General features: G+C 48.7%; 1 non-coding gene across 1 annotated transcript; it reads right to left on the bottom strand.

Moving 5' to 3' along the window:
• Positions 1-204: 204 nt before the first annotated feature.
• trnaa-ggc lies at positions 205-276 on the bottom strand. The gene has a single exon. It is a non-coding gene; the product is annotated as a tRNA-Ala (tRNA).
• Between the last annotated feature and the right edge of the window lie 11298 nt (positions 277-11574).

Genomic DNA, 11574 nt, shown 5'->3' with positions numbered 1-11574 from the left:
TCCCAAAGCGCTTCACAGAACACACTGTAAAGTGAATTGACTGTATATTTGTGGGCGAAACACGGCCAATTGCGCACAGCAATGTCCCACAAACAGCCGTGGATTGAAATGATCAGTTTTTATTGTTTTTTTTTCTTGACGTGTGTTGGAAGGAAACTTGCCCAAGGTTTTGGGTGTGTGGAGTAAGGAAACTTGCCCAAGGTTTTGCCCTACCGGGAATCGAACCCAGATCTCTCGTTTGCCAGGCGAGTGCTCTAACCACTGAGCTACAGGACTCCTAAATGTACATTGACACAGCGCTGAGAGGACGTCACAAAACGGTTGGCAAAGCTTCACATGCACCCAAGGGACCTGCTTGCTCCCCAATAATAATAATAATAATAATAATAATAATCCTTGCATTTGATACAGCATCTTATTACATCTTCGAGACGTCTCAAAGCGCTTCACAGGATACGCTGTAATGAGTTAATTGACTGTATTTTACGGGCGAAACCACAACCCTCTGCCCAATTGTGTCCGTCGTCCCGCACGTCCCTTGTGCCCTCCGTTCCATCATCGGTTGTCAGCCACCGCGCTCTGAAATCCTGGAACTCTCTGCCTCTATCCCTCCACTTTCCCCAATCATCCTCATCTTCAGCTCACCCCTGAAGACCTTCCTCTCTTGGCCGTGCTTACGGTCACCTCCTCCCCTCTCCCCCCGCCCCCCCCCCCGGCTCAGCGTCGCTCTCCGCCACTGCCCGGCACTCTGGGATGCTTCCCCGCGCTGTGCCTACAGGCAAGTTGGTGTTATTTGGAGATGTGGCCTGGAGCGAGGGGCGGGGGGGGGGGGGGGGGGGGGGGAGAGGGGGCGAGCAAGTTGGAGGGGCTGTGGGATGGAGTTCCAGAGAGCGGTGACAGAACAGTCGAAAGCTTTCCCTCTGATGGTGGAGCAGACGGGACAGGACAGGGCGGGGGACATGAAGGAGGCCGGAGCTCGCTGAGCGAAGGGAGCGGCCGGGAGTAAGTGAGCTGCACATCATAAAAATAATAATCCTTGCATTTGATATACAGCTCTATAATAATAACACTATAATAATAATCCTTGCATTTGACATTACACACAGAGGTTTATAAGAGCGCAAGTTTGTTTCTAACACATCAAAAGCACTTTGTTTTGCAGGAAAGACTCTCTTTGTGTTACTGCTTAAGGCGAAAGATAAGAGCTTCCTCCAGTCGGTTTTCAGACACTGGCGATTTGACCGGGAACTGACAATGGGTCACACAGAGGGGAACCAACGCACATTATCTCAAAAGGCCTGAGACTGGGACTTTCTTGACGCCTTAAAAACAAGAGCCGGGGAAGAACTGGCCCGTCAGCTTCCTGAACCGTAATAATAATTATTCCTTGCGTTCGATACAGCGCCTTCTCACGTCTTCGAGACGTCTCAAAGCGCTTCACGGAATACACTGTAAAGCGAATTGACTGTATATTTTGTCTCAAAAGGCACTATATCAAATGCAAGGATTACTATTATTAGATCTTGTGGGCAAAACGCAGCGGCCAATTGCCTACAGAAGCGTCCCACAAACAGTCGCGGATTGATTGACGTAATTATTATTTTTTGAGGGGATTATTACCTCCGGAAAAGTGATCCGACAATCAATTGATAACCGGGTTCCTACTTACTGGTAAACAGAGGCGTGTGGAGTAAGGAAACTTGCCTAACGTTTCACTCCACCCGGGAATCGAACCCAGGTCCTCTCGCTTGTGAGGCGAGTGCTCTAACCACTGAGCTACGGACCTCCATCTTTAAAGAAAAGGAACGCAGAAGAGATGAGGTGACATTTTTTTTTTCTTTGGTAGCGACTTGTGACTGAGAGAAAATGCTTGGCAGCAGCGATTAAAAAGCTTAGCAGCAGCAAAAAATTTCTGGCAGGTGTAGTGACTGTGTGGGCAGAGGTTCGTATTACTGTGTGCGCATTGTTTGCCCATTTTTGCTGCTGCAAAGCTTTTTTTTCGCGGTCACAAGCGAATGACCAGTTTTATCCGCAGGGTGGCGGGGTTGTGGGGGGGGGGGCGGGGGGTGGGGAAGAGGGGGAATGTTGGCTGGGACACTGGGAACACGGCCCACTCTTTACTAACACCGGTCATGAGATCTTTCTCGATGCCCATTCAAAGGTCACGCTGAAACAGATTTGGTTTTGATGGCTCCTCTCCCAACCTTGATGCAGCGCTTGCTGAAGTGTCAGCTCTAGCTCACAAAACACACAGTCACCACACTGCATAAAACTATTTCCTCTAGTGGGGAATCCAGAACAAGGAGGGGGGGGGGGGCATCGTCTTAAAATGAGAGCTTGGATATTGAGGGGTGAAATTAGGAGGCAGTTTTTCACCCAAACGGAACGCTTTCCCCCCACGCCCCAAAAGGGCTGTGGATCCATTCACGTTTTCAAGACTGAGGTGGATAGATAAGTCAGGGAATGAAGGGATACGGGGGAAAGGCGGTTAAATGGAGTTGAGGTACAGATCAGCCATGATTTTATAGGCTCAGAGGGGCTGAATGGCCTCCTCCTGTTGCTATGTTCCCATGTAAGTAAATGTGTGGCTTTCGCCCACAAAATAAGGCGCTCTATCAAATGCAAGTGTTGTTATTACTTGCAGGTGTGGCACTGTAGACCCCAAAGTGGTTGGTGAGGTTGGGTCTGTGTCTATGTGTCTGTGTCTGTTTTATTCAATCGGCGCTGATGTGATGGGAGGTTTGGGTACCAGGTTTGGGGCGGAGAGGCTGATTTATTTCAGGCTGCGGTTACAGTGCAACAGGATGTGAACGCAAATCAAAGAGCACGTGGGCCGCACACTGATAACCGCCTCTCGACAACCGACATCCACAGCAGCTCATCCTACACGTACGGGGCAACTCACAGAGAAGAGGAAAGCTGGGGATAAACGGTTAGAAAAAGAGTGGAATTGTGGCGTTTTTCCCCCAAAAATAAACCATAAGGATCCTTTTTTTTGCAGGAACTAAGGATAAGTCCATTTAGTCTGCCCCACCGTTTGCGTGACACAGCACTGAACGATTAGAGTTGCACGCAATCTGATCCTTCTGCTCCTATGTTCCTGTGCGCATTGAATCCCTGTGAAGAGCTTTGAGACATTCTCCCGAAGCGAAACGCATTGTATGGAATTCAAGGACTGTTTTAGCAACGGGATTAAGGGTCAGCTCTCTCTCTCTCCTCTCTCTCTCTCCCTCTCTCTCTCTCTCTCTCTCTCTCTCTCGACAAATGTAATCTTCTTGTTGTTGAGACAGTGACTGAAAAGATAAGTCATTAGGTGGCTTTTGCATGAAACAATTGTTCCTAATCTTGTTTGTAGTTACTCATTAATCGACCAGTGGAAATAATTTCTCCCTAGTTACTTCGTCAAAGGGATCCTGATAGTGCCAGCAGGAACAAGGGTCACTAGGAAGGGTGGTGGAGGAGACGGCTCAAAGGGTCTGTGGTGGGTGGGCGGGAGATCAAATGAGGACGAAAGGGTCTTCCTCATCTAAAGGATACACCTCACCATACCCAGAAGTCTAATGTGAGTCTGTGTGTGTGTGTGTGTGTGTGTGGAGGGCGGAAATAATAGAATAATAATCCTTGGAGTTGATATTGTGCCTTTCAGCTCAGGAGCACATCTCAAATCACTTCCCAGGATTTACTTGAGGGTCGGCCGGGGGTGAGATCAAAGGCCCCAAGAGGTCTCGATCCGATCTTCTCCCTCGTGATTTTCTGCAAGTGGGTTCTGGCTTTTACCCCCTCGGCCTCTGGAGGGAGCTCTCCGAGTCCCAACAGCACCATCCTTGGCTTTAACCCATGGATGAATGACTGTTTACAGTCCTCAGAAGCTACATGAAGTTACATAGTACGTTACAGCACAGAAAAGGCCTATCGGCCCAATCACTCTGTGCCGGTGTTTGTATACCATTCAAGCCTCCTCCTCCCTTCTCTTCCCCTCTACCTCCTGCACCTTCAACTAGGCTACCCTCTCTTCCCCCTCCCACCCCACCACCACCCCCCCCCCCCCACCCCCACCCAATGTAAGATGCCAATCAGGTTGACTTGCAGAAGGCAACATTGGGAATTTTCTCTGATTTAGGTTATAGAAAAATTCTCAATTGTTTCCATTATCCACAGCACATCAATGCCCTTAACACTGCAAGGCTCCCTCTCTTTGCCTCCCTCTCCCTCCCTCCCTCTCCCTCTCCCACTCCCTCCCTCGAGTTACAAAAGCCACAACAATGCCATCAACAATTCAGAACAAAAGAAGCAGAAATGGATGGAACATTAAATGTCAATAGTTTTGAATCATAATTATTTTTAATTGGATTTTAATTATTCTTCCGCCCCCTCCACCCCCCACCCCCCCCCCACACACACATACACACACTGGGCAGCGTTCCCGTGTTGGGATAGTGCGGAATCTCTTGTTCCCAGGCCTCAAACCTATTATGACAGTCACTGGAGAAACTGTAGAGGCAATCAGACCAATGTCCAATCCTCTGTCCACTGTGTTTCAGCTTAGCTCAGTCAGTGGCACTCATCTCCTCTAAGGCCTGAAGGTTGTGGTGAGGGAATGGGAATGGGGAATGGGTAACTGGGGGGTTGTGGGGGGGGTTGAAGCTGCACTTTGGGAGACTTTGAGCTCATGGTCTGGGATGGGGGAGGGAGTGCTGCATTGTAGGAGATGCCGTCTGGATGAGACATTAAACTGAAGTCCCACCTGCTTGTTGGCTGCCATATTAGCCTACAAAACACACAGTCACTCCACTTTTCAGTAAACCCCGTGAAGAGCTTTGACATGTCCTCCTGTGTCAAAGGTGCTGTTCGAAATGTAAGGATTATTATTGTTATTACCCTCAAATTCCACTTTGAGACTTATCCCTTCGACCGCATCTGTCAGACATCAAGTCCTGGATGAGACCTAACTTTCTTCAGTTGAACGTCAACAAGAGGGAGGCTCTCCTGATTGACTCCCGTCAACGCCTCCACACCTCAAGCGCTGACAGCATCACCATCCAAAGATCCACACGCACTTTACTAAGCCAGTCTGGAACCTTGGCGTCTTGTTTTCTACCCCACATCTGCGTTATGACCTGCTCTGCCTTCTCCCACCTCGACAACACCGCCTGACTGCGCCATTGTCTCACACTACAGGCCATCGAACCCCTCATACACGGATTCATAACATCGAGGCTCGACTATACAAACTCCCTGCTTGTCGGCCTCCCCGACTCCTCCCTCCCCAGGCTGCAGGTCATCCAGAACTCTGCAGCCCGTGTCCTCTCCCGCACCAGGCTCTGCGGACCCCATCACCCCCATCCTCGCCCGACTCCACCGGCTTCCCATCACACAGAGGATACAGGTCAAGATCCTGATCCTCACCTTCGAAGTCCTCCATGGCCTCGCTCCCCCCTTCTACCTCTGTGACCTCCTAACCCTTTAACAACCTGCCCGCTCCCTTCGCTCAGCGGGCTCCAGCCTGCCGCACGTCCCCCGCCTTGCCCTCCCCACCGTTGTGAAATCAATTACCATTCGTGCTTTAAGCAGATCTTTGCTGACATGATCACTTGCATGTCCTCACACCACAGCTTGACCATTTTTCTGCCAACTCGCATTCCAGAGGCTGAATCACTCACCCCGCGTGAAAGTCCGATAGTTATTTCTTCTAACTTCTTTTCACATGTGTCAGTGGCTGCCTCCCTCTCTCCTGCTTCGCCCTGAATAAAACACAACGGATTCGATATTAGGAAACGTATTGTCATACCTGTTAAGAAAAGATGGTATTTTTTCCCTGTAATTTTTTTTTAATCATTGAACTTGAACACACATTCCTCCCTCCCTCTCTCCCCCTCTGCTTTGGGCTCGACCAAAGTGTGGGTGTGTGTGTGTGTGTGTGTGTGGCATCGAATCAATTTTGAAATTTGGGGGTGTGGCGGTGGGGAAAAAGGGGGGGAGAATTTGCGGTATTCCTTAAAGCATTCCTCATGGCAATTAGAGTGAAATGAGGCACAGTTTAAGCAGCACTGTACCGGGTAGATTTTGGGGTCCACTGACTGATTTTTCTCACCTATTCGTTCAGGTGAATGTCAACGGTAGACTGCGATGTGCAACTGACGAGAGAGAGAGAGAGCGCGAGAGAGAGACTGTATCGAAACTCAAAATAAATAGAGGGCCAAACACGACTTCACGGCATTTTTCCCACCTTGCGATCTCTCCGACTTGCCTTTGCCTTAGAGGACCTGTATCAAAACCACAAGCATGTGAGAGAAAGGTTGCAACTGGGTTCAAACCCCCCCCCCCCCCCCTCAGGTGTTGGTTACTGTAAACTATGTGACTTGCCCAAACGTACCTTAACGCATTGTGTGTTTCATATATAGATACAGGGCTGTGCTCACCACGACATGAGTCGGGGAGATGGGGCTGCTCAAGCCCTGGAGCGATATAGCAACAACAACAACAACTTGCATTTATACCGTGCCCTTCACACGGGGTAGTGTCCCACTGCGCGAGAATAGCAAAGTGCAAAGGAGATTAACGAGGATGATCCTTGGTGTTAGGGGTATGAGGTACGAGGTTCCATCAATTAGGACTCTTCAGCCTAGAAAAGAGACCTCCTAGAGATACCGTATGTAAGGTGCTAAATGGGATTGAGTGCCGAAATCCACATAATACTTCCAGATAGTCCTAGTTATAATAATAATCCTTGTATAATTAGAATTATTATTATTATTATTATTGAATTAGCAGAAGAAGAGGGCACAGGAAGTATTTATTTTCACAGAGGGGTAATCAGCATCTGGGAATGGCCGATTTGCACACAGTTTCTGTCCCACAAACGAGCCCATGATCAAATCATCTAGAAGAGGATTGTTGACCAGGGATCTTGGTGGGGGTGGGGGGGAACTCCCTTCTCTTTTCCTATTGCGTCGCAGGATCTTTAGTCTAGGCCGACACTTCAAAGTGGGTCCAAAGTCTCCTTATTATGTGGGTCAACAATCCTCCATGTAACAAAAGAAACATTCTTTGTAAAATAAATTTTACAAAGGAATTTACAATTCATTATAATTGTTGGGATCTGGAATGCATTCCCTGAAAGGGTGGTGGAAGCCGACTTGATAACAACTTTTAAGAGAGAAGTAGGTAATTATTTGGGGAGGACAAAGTTTACAGGGCTATGTGGAAGAGAGCGGGGGAGTGGGATTGATTTGGACAGCTCTATTCAAAGAGCCGGTGCAGACACGATGGGCTGAATGGGCTCCTTCTGTGCTGTATAATTCGATGCTTCTATGATTCTAGGATAATTAATGAATCATTCCCTTCTCCCCCTGTCTGTACCTTGTAAGCCAGGGGCTTATTTTCACTGAATCCACGACTGTTTGCGCCTACAAAACATACAGTCAGTTCACTTTACGGTGCATTCTGTGAAGCACTTTGGGGCATCTGAACGATGGTGGTCGGGCTTTATAGGGAGTGCATGGTTAATTTTTTGTTATTCACTTCACGGCTCCACAAAAGATGGCATAAAAATAAGCTCTGAGTAATTGGAATTGAGATACGGCTCAGCCCAGATCTAATAGAATGGCGGGACAGGCTCGAGGGGCTGAGTGGCCCAGTCCTGCTCCCATGTTCCCACTTAACGTGCTGCTACGCCTCGGGCCTGGGCTGGCATAAGGCCTCCAGTCTGCGCCACGCGGTGCACGTCCCCTTTAACTAAGAGTTGGCATCGTACTGACTGCCTTCACCCTAACGTACAAATGAGCAGGAGGTATCTGACTGCTTCGGAGTTGAATGCTTCCACCGGTAAATGGGTCACAATTCCTGCAGTGGGTTCACACAGAATAAAGCTGGTTTGTCTGGTTTGAAGATTTTATCTCTCTCTCTCTCTCTCTCTCTCTCTCCCTCTGTTGTTAATGAGCCGTTTTGCCTGAGTTCCTTGGCACAGGATGCCTGGATTTACAATTGCTGCTGTCCTTGCAATTGGGTCTGAAGGAGCCTGTGCTTAATGTGCTTTGATGGGTTGAACTGTTAAGAGCTAAAACCCTATACAGTACAGCCAGGGGGAGAAGGGAACGATTCACTAATTAATTGTAATTTGCTTTTATTCTGGCTTCAAGTTCCGACCTTATCAAAAGCTTCAACCGGATTAAACGAAAAATACTGTATGTTATATAACTACTGACCTGGCTCCATGCTTTCTCTCTCTCTCTCTCTCTCTCTCTCCCTCTGACCTAGCTTCACGTTACTCTCCCTCTGTCTCTCTCCCCTCTGTCTCTCTCCATCCCTCTCTCTCTTTCTCCCTTTCCCTCTCTCCCTCTGACCAGACTCAACACTTGCTCTCTTGCCCGTTCCCTTTCTTTCTCTCTTGTTCTCTCTCTCTCTCTCTCTCTCTCTCTCTCTCTTCCTCTCGTTCCTTCTTGCTCTCTCCTGGCACTGCACTCTGAGCTATCTGCTGTATGTACCTCTCCGGTCTCACTCCCAGCCCTGGAACGAGAGCTTAGTTGCATTGGTCACCGGGGACATCACCTCAAGCTCCAGGCTCCTCTCCAGCTCACCAACCACCTTGGCCATTCCTTCACTATCGCAACCATGGATCTCCTCAACCCAAGGCCATTGATAGAGAGAAGATCATCACCATCATCATCGCCATCATCTTTACCATCTCAGGACTAACGGAGATGGTGCTAAGATTGCTGGTTCAGCGTCGCCCACTCCCCCATGATTGGAAAATGCATTAGTTGTTGATCACAACAACAACAACAAGATTGCATTTATAGAGCGCCTTTCACGTCGGGAGGACGTCCCAAGGCGCTGGACAGTTGGGTCGGGACCCGAGCAGTGGGGGAAAAGGTCAGGGTGAGGGAAGGGAGGGAGCGAGGAGGGGGTAGAGAGTCGAGAGGGGAGCTGAAGACACCGTTGAACAGATAGGTCTTGAGACCGGCCTTGAAGGAGGAAAGGGAGGAAGCGGCGAAGGCACTGGGGGATTACACATTGGTCAGGACCTGACACTCTCTCCTTCACCCCCCACCACCCCACTCTCTCCTTCAATCAACTCCCCTCCCCCACCCTCGGCTTCACAGTTACTTGCGGGGAAGTCACTGAGAGCAAATTAGTAATCCTCGCAAATTGGCTGCTTAAGCGCTCTGGGACGCTACCCTGCTTAAAGGATGCGACATAAGTTGTTGTTATATTCGTCCACAAAATAGACAACAATTGACAGTGAAACGCTTCGAGACGTCCTCCTGACGTGAAAGGTGCTGTAAATGTGAGCGTTATTATTATTATTAAGGATTTTGTAGCAAATTGGAGCTTTCCATTTTTTGGAAACTTTGCCTTTTCACCGTTCAGTGACTTCTGCCGACTGAATAACCACTCTTACTCCCAAAATGTGGTCACTCAATCCACGACTGCTTGTGGGACGCCGCTGTGCGCAAATGGCTGCTGCGTTTCGCACAGTCGATCCACTTTACAATATATCCTGTGAAGCGCTTTGAGACGTCTCGATAATGTGAAAAGACGCTGTATCAAAATGCAAAGATTGTATCACTCGTTGTTGTTTTCTTTGCGTATCATTCCCCGGATCCATGTCCCAGCATGTCTCTCTCTCTCTCTCTCTCTTTCTCTCACTCTCTGTCTCTCCTACGATCACTGGATTCCTGGATGAGGACACAAGATGTGTTGTTACATGTGTTGAACCATTAAGCCGGGGCTGAAACCCTCCAGTCTAGACTTGACTACTTTGGGTTACTCTTGTCCTCGGCGCCTCTCCCTTCAGCTTCCCGAACCTCTCTCACCAGATCACAGGAGGAGATTTGGGATGAAGAAGGCTCTTTGGCTCATTGTCCTACCAAAATACACGCTCTGTGGAAGGAAATACTTTCTGGTGTTGTCATGAATTTTTCGCTTCACAGCACTGAATCCTGTTAGTTCTTGCCTGGGTGTAACTGAACATATTTTCTGGGCTTCCTTTCTCCATCCCATGTTTGCTTCTCCTCCTTTGATTTCTCTTAGTCACTTGATAAATTTGGGCTTTAATCCCTCGTCCCTCCTTTAATCCATTGTCCAAACACAGAACCGCAAGTTTAACAAAAGGCCCTCCAAGGCTGCATTTTTGTGTTTTTCCCCAAATAAGCTCTGGGTTATGGGTTCAAATTCCCCCGTGTCAGGACTTGGAACCACATAGTCTAAGCTGATATTCTACAACATTTGTTTAGCTCCTGTCACGTTGGGAGGAGGTCCCAAGGTGCTGGACAGTCAGGGATTTGGACCCTAATGCAGTGCTGGAGGTGTGAGGCATTGTTGGCGGTGTTGTTCCTTCGGATGAGACATTGAGCTGAGGTCCCATTTATGGCTGTTCGGGTGCACGTTGAAGATCAGCACTGTGTGAAAAGACAAGGGAGTGTTTTTTTNGCCGGTGTCCTGGTTGATCGGCGTCTAGACACCACAGATCATTCACCTCGTGGCTGTTTGTGGGTTGTTGCCGTGTGAGCAAAATGGCGGCCACAATTGCTTGCGGTAGGAAGAAGCCGCACTTGACAGTCACTGCTGTAAAGCCCTGTTCGAGGTGCTGTATTTGGCAAAAATACTACAAGCCCTTTCATCTTCTCTGGCAGCTGCGTGCTTGCAAGTTGCGTGGTGTGGAACGAACCGGAATGTGCCATTAGACGAGTGGGGAGAGGAAAGCTCCCACTCGGTGATCGGTCGTGGAGATATTTTTGCTCGGTGAGGAACGTCTTTAGGCCTTGTGGAGCCGGGAAGGGTGCGAGTGGCGGTGGGCACGGGAACATAGGAACATAGGAATAGGCTGTTCCGCCATTATATTAGATCATGGCTGATCTGTACCCCAACTTCCATTACCACCTTTGCCTCATATCCCTTGAACCCCTGAACCTACAAATATCCATCCACCTCAGTCTTGAAAATTTGACTGGATCCACAGGAAGCCTCGTCCCTTCCTTCCCCATCTTCAGGTCGTGCCTGAAGACCTTCCTCATCGACCGTGCCTACGGTCACCTCCCGCCCTTCCCCCTCCCCCCCGGCTCGGCGTCGTGCTCTGCCACTGTCAAGCGCTCTGTGACGCTCCCCTGTGTGAGGGGGCGCTGTGTAAATGCAAGTTGTTGTTGTTGTTCTGCTCAATTTACATGGTTTGATGGCAGAACTTTCAATCTATTGAAGTCAGCCTTGATACCTATCTGTCAGCAACAACAACTTGTACATATATATATATATATCTCCCACAAAATACACAATCACGTCACTTTACAGTATGTCCTGTGAAGCGCTTTGAGGCGTCTCGAAGACATGACATCAAATGCAAGGGTTATTATTATTATTATTAATGCAAGGGTTATTATTATTATCAAGAGGGTGGGAGGAAGGAAGAGAGAGAGAGAGGGGAGGAATTTATGGAGAGTTGAGTCGGTGTGGAACTGGCAAATCTCACACACACTCACCTGGGCTGCAGCCAAAGCAGATTGTTTCATTGATTAAGAGAAAAAAATCCTCATTACTTCCACAAGAGCACAAATCTTTTGGACAATACCATCGGGTCAT

The sequence above is a fragment of the Callorhinchus milii genome, unplaced genomic scaffold (assembly GCF_018977255.1).
Source record: "Callorhinchus milii isolate IMCB2004 unplaced genomic scaffold, IMCB_Cmil_1.0 Scaffold24, whole genome shotgun sequence".
Lineage (NCBI taxonomy): Eukaryota > Metazoa > Chordata > Chondrichthyes > Chimaeriformes > Callorhinchidae > Callorhinchus > Callorhinchus milii.
The sequence above is the reverse complement of the archived record's forward strand: the minus strand, read 5'-3'. Positions and strand labels throughout refer to the sequence as shown.